We start from the raw sequence: 6,192 nt of genomic DNA, 5'->3' as shown, positions 1-6,192 counted from the left end.
TTACTGTGAAACTGGAGACTTAATACTAAAATTCAAAAGTGGCTGCGCAAGATGAACAGTCTTCCCTATTCCAATGAAAAGCTGCAGAACATCTTGATACTGATTATCACAGGGATAGGGCAAAAGAAGGACACCCTCTGTCAGCAAGTACTAGCATGAATATATTTCTAACTATGGCAAAGTCTTTTCTCCCTTCAGCTGCTTATTAAAAATAAATTTGATAGCCTTGAAGACTCATGTCTGATCACCATCTTTCCTCTTGATCATCTTCCCTTTTGTGTAATTGTTCTGATGAACAGCAAATGCAAGATCCTTCTTGAATGGATATGCAGATGCCGTGGAAAAGTGGAAAGAAAATGGATGTTTGTATGAAAGCAAAACTCAGTGGATGAAGACAGCATTAGGAAAGATGATGATGCTCGGTGATAGATCTCTTGCTTTAGAGACCCTTTGTAAATTAGGGGTGCCAAATATGTACTGCACTGAATGCTGGGCAGCAACAACAGGGACTGAAAGCTTTCCATGCCATGGAAATGTGAATGGTCTATTGGATATTGGGCATCTCTCTTCTTGACCACACCACAAATGACACAATTTGACAACATTTTGGTGTGGTACCAATTCTAGAGAAGATGAAAGAAGGCCGACTCTGCTGGTATGGACATGTCCAAGAGTAGCACCTTCCACAATGGCCAAGACTAGAAGTCAATTCAACCTAGAAATAAGGAGAAATTTTCTGATAGTGAGAACAATCAGCCAATGGAACAGCTTGCCTTCAGAAATTGTGGCAGCTTCATCACTGAAGGCTTTCAAGAAGAGATTGGACTGCCATTTATCAGAAATGGTGTAGGGTCTACTGCTCTGGTGAGGAATTAGATTAGAAGATCTACAAGGTCCCTTCCAACTCTGTTAATCTGTAATTTCTGTAATCCGTAATCTGTAATCAATGTCCGGCGACCTCACAGGCATCCAAAACATAGATGGCAAAACACACCACCAACAAAGATATGCAAACTGTGGGCCTGCAACCTGGAGATGCAGCTTACCATGCAAAATGGCATTCAATAATCCAAAAAGCAGACCCTGCACCTGTGGGAATATGCTAGGAAGAAGAAGAGGTATCAAATATGTATTGCAAAATTCTTGGTGACCATTAGATTGAGCTTCTGGATTGAACTTATCCTATGTGTTCTTACATGGATCATATAAATCTACAGTAGCTACTGTTATTGATCACTCAGATTAGACTAGTACAGTGTGCTTTGTATGTGGTTGTTCTAGAAAACTCCAGAAACTCCAGTTGTTGCAAAAAGTAGCTGCCAGACAGCTTTCTTTTTGTTTTGCTTTAGCCAGAACATGCCACACAAATTCAGAACATATTGTAGCCAAATATTTGCATTGTCTTGTTATTCATTGCTGGATATTATTCAAAATGGTTGTTCTTCTCCATTGCCAACGTGCTCATGGACCAGAAGACCTCTGTTATTTCCAGGAGTTTGGAAATAGCAATAGCACTTAGACTTATATTCTGCTCCACAGTGCTTTTACAGCCCTCTCTAAGCAGTTTACAGAGTCAGCATATTGCCCCCAACAATCTGGGTCTTCAGTTTACCCACCTTGGAAGAATGGAAAGCTAAGTCAACCTTGAGATTCGATCTGCCAAATTGCAAGCAGCCGGCAGTCAGCAGAAGTATCTTGCAGTACTGCATTCTAAGCATTGCACCACTGCGGCTCTTACAAGCAATCATTCCAAGAGTTAAACTCAACCTTATGTGTGTGTGGAATAAACAGGAAGGGTATTTGTGGGGAAATGGTTGAATCTATCCATTTAATGTCTCTCTGTTATTTTTCAGTCTTAAGTTGATTCAACCATTTCCATAATGAATCTCACCAGGCTCAAAGCTGACTCAGCCTTCCGTCCTTCCTAGGGGGGTAAAATGAGAACCTAAATTGTTGGGGACAATATGCTGACTCTGTAAACCACTTAGAGAAGGCTGTAAAGCACTATAAAGTGGAATATAAGTCTAAGTGCTATTGCTAATAGAATGCCTGCCTGTATTTAACAAATGCCAGCAATTTTTGCTTATGTTTTCCTACTGTAAAGGTTTTTATAACTTTTTAAGCTGAAATACCAAAGTGAGCATAGTACAAAACCTAATGTATTTCACCTTACATGAGGATAAATTCATATGCAAATATTGATTTAATTTTCTCTGGCTTATTTATTTAGGTCAGAAGCATCATTATTAAAATTTTGTGCACAGGTACTGTATAAAATCAAAATATAACATTTAAAATGTATAAAAGACTAACTTAGACTTGCCCAGTAATGTGCAACATTGATTGCATTCTGTTGCACAGTCATAAAGTCCTCAAGTGCACACGTGTGCCAGGGTTCCAAGTAATACACCCATAGCAAAGAAAACTCCAAGGCAAGTAGATTCCTCAAACAATAGTTTTATTTGATATATCATATTGGCACAGTTCTGATGAAAACCAACTCTGAAGGTTCCTGCTGTTTTCACCTAATTAAACAAAACAAAACAAAGCAAAAAAACAGATTACCTATAACAATAAGGAAACTTCAATCCAAAAAGAGATCACTCTGGTGGAAAAACAAATCTGGTCACGTTGCCAATTTCAAAAGCCGATACAAAAATTTATGCCACCAGATAAAGACTGAATGCACCAATTATCACATTAAACAAGAGGAAAATCTTCTACACACCAATTCCACCCGCACTTTTTACAATTTTGTAATTCTTGAAAATGTCTTTTAAATTTCTTTTGGGGGTATTTCAAGCTTATAATTGAAGGTGGAGAAAGTGTACTGCTGGCATTGTCTTCTGTTATACATCTCCCATCATTCTGGAGCTTTTCTGACTGACCATCCTTTCCAATCTAAAAAAAAAAAGGCTCTGGAGGCTCTCAGGTTTGTGTATGAAAACAGAAACTCAGTGGTGACTCAGTGGCTAAGATGCTGAGCTTGTCAATCAGGTCAGTTCGACAGTTCTAATCCCTAGCACCACATAACTGAGTGAGCTCCTGTTACTTGTCCCAGCTTCTGCCAATTTAGGAGTTCGAAATCATGTAAAATGCAAGTAGAAAAATAGGGACCACCTTGCTGGGAAGGTAACAGCATTCCGTGCACCTTTGGCATTTAGTCATGCCGGCCACATGACCACGGAGATGTCTTTGATGGCCTGGCTCTTCGGCTTTTTAACATTGCCCCCTAGAGCTGGAAATGACTAGTACGTATGTGCGAGAGGAGCCTTTACCTTTACCCAGTGGTAGTCAACCTGGTGCCTACCGCCCACTAGTGGGCGTTCCAGCTTTCATGGTGGGCGGTAGGGGTTTTGTCCCCTACTTTATAAATCACCATTACTGTAGAACCAGTGGGCAGTTAGAAAATTTTACTACTAACAGAATTACAAAAGTGGGTGGTAGGTATAAAAAGGTTGATTACCCCTGCCTTTACCTAACCTATTCTGTATGGGGGCTGCCCTTGAAACATATTTGGAAATTACAGCTGGTGCAAATTGTCGTGGCACAATTGCTGAAACAATATGTTTGAACTGAAATACCTGATCATTATTGGCAGAAACCACAGGACAGCACAAATGTTATGAGATCATAACCAATATCTTTCCTATAGTATATCAGTGACAACTTATATTGATATGTAGGAATCAAATTTGTATAATTCCTAGCTAACATGGCCACAGAGATTAAGTCAGGCAGCTGCCAAAAAAGCCAATGCCATCCTAGGCTCCATCAACAGAGGGATAGTATCAAGGTCACAGAAAGTGTTAATACCACTTTATATTGCACTAGTAACATCACATTGCAATATTGCATTCAGTTTTGGTTACCATGCTATAAAGAAGTTGAGAGCCTAGAAAGATTGCAGAGAAGAGTAACAAAGAAGATTAGGGAACTGGAGGCTGTCTAAAACAGGAGCAGATATGTCTAGCCTAACAAAGAGAAGGACTAGGAGTAACACCATAGTTTTCCAATATTTGAGGGGTTGTCACAGAGAAGAAGAGATCAAACTATTCTCCAAAGCATCTGTGGGGAGGACAAGAAGTAATGGATAGAAGCTTATCAAACATAATAATGTCTTGCCTTAACAGCCTTGCATTAAGAAGAATTTTTCTGTCAGTGAGAATAATTAATCAGCAGAATGGCTTGTCTACAGAAGTTGTTGGTCCTCCATCACTGAAGGTTTTTAAGAAGAGATTGGACAGCTATTTGTTTGAAATTGTATAGGATCTCCTGCTTGAGCAGAGGATTGGACTAGAAGGCCTCCCTGTATGTATTCTATAAAAAAAAAAGTACCAAGTTCAGAAATATTGGTTTAAGAAAACCAGTTTTACCATTACATGTTGCAGATTCTCGAGAACATTGGCATCTGAGGCAGCCAAAAGTAAAAACATCAAGACTTCACTTTCAGTGGAGAGACACACTTATTCAATTGGGATGAAGAAATCCTTATTTTATATGTTCAATAAAGCAAAGTTTATTTCTCTGCACATTTTGCTAGAATCACAAAGAATATTATCCTAACTTGGAAAATATTAAAATTTGTAAAATACAAAGGTAATTTATATAAGCCTTGTAATCAACTTTTTGGCACTTACTTTGCTTTGATATCTGGTTTGCTTCAAGTTGTTCCTTAAGCCAGTGCTCACTAATTTATTTATATGCTACTGTTACAGAAGTTGCCAATTTTCTATAAGCAACTTTGTGATACAGATCAGCCCCTTGCTGCCAAAGATGCATCAGATTTCTTGGCTTATCATATGACATGCTGTAAAACTTTTGGATATGGAAAGAATCATCTATGAAACACTTTCCATTTCTATTTATTATATAACCATCATTATTTATTCTTAGTAGTATTGTGGCATTATATCTATTTAAAGAAAAAGGAATAATCTAACATTTAATGAAAACATGCGATGGAATTGATCCAGTAATATTAGGAATGAATCAACAATGAGAGGCTAGCAAATTAATTCCCTCTACTGTCATCATGTAGCTCTCCCTGTCACGTTAAATTCTAATTCTATACAGTATAGTTTTAATTGGAAGTAACATTCTGTGTTTGTGTTCTATCCTATAATTACACCAACCATATACCCTCCCCCACTATTTTCTTCTAATTGCTGCATAATGAGGAGATAAAATAATCCAAACTAGGATGTTTAGTAGATTGTCATGCCAAAGAACAGAATAGAATGGAATAGAACAGAACAGAACAGAATAGAATAGAATAGAATAATAGAGTTGGAAGGGACCTTGGAGGTCTTCTACTCCACCCCCTGCTCAGGCAGGAAGCCCTACACCAAATGGTTGTCTAATCTCTTCTTAAAAACATCCAGTGTTGGAGCATTCACAACTTCTGGAGGCAAGTTGTTCCACTGATTATTTATTCTGTCAGGCTGTTATGAAAGTCAGAAAGATCTGACTAAGCTATAGCCAATTCCAGTAAATAGCCTTGAGCTAAATAACCGATGCTCTTATATTGTATTCTCTGCATTTTGAGACATGTTCATAGGTCAGCAACAGTGCTTGTATTTTGAAAGCAGAGCTCCTGCCAGTAAAAACTGACAATAGTGGGTCAAAGAAGACCAATGACCCAGGTTAGTGTATGACAGGATCATATATACCGGTATATTAGGTATTGGGTTGATTCAATTATTAAATAATTTCCTCATCTGAAATATTTGTGTGTACACACACACACACACACACACACACACACACACATATTAAATAAGGATGAGAAAGTTTATAATTATTTGTAGACCCATTATGTAAGAGGAAGAATCTATTGGTTTTTTTAATTATTATTTTCTTTCCGGCATTTAGCTGGGGTGGATTATTTTTTGTATATTCAATGTTAGATTTGTTTGGTGTTGGGGGGGTTTGTACATTTTTTTTTTGTTACTGTTGAATATACGTGTTTCTGTTCTATTTTATTCTTGGTGATAAAACATAATTTAAAAAAAAAAACCAGAAGCAGGAAACATTACATTTTCCATTCTCCTGTGTTTCCTGAACTGGTCCTATTTCTTGGAATTAATGTAGCATCAGACAAGAAACAAAATTAATTGCATTGCTGGCATCAGCTAAGCTTCCTTTTCAGAGGCACTAGCAGCTTCAGAAGAGAAGATCAGGAGAGTACCA

The sequence above is a fragment of the Notechis scutatus genome, chromosome 1 (assembly GCF_049901735.1).
Source record: "Notechis scutatus isolate UNSWTSFEM ecotype Mainland chromosome 1, rNotScu1.2, whole genome shotgun sequence".
NCBI lineage: Eukaryota > Metazoa > Chordata > Lepidosauria > Squamata > Elapidae > Notechis > Notechis scutatus.
The sequence above is the reverse complement of the archived record's forward strand: the minus strand, read 5'-3'. Positions refer to the sequence as shown.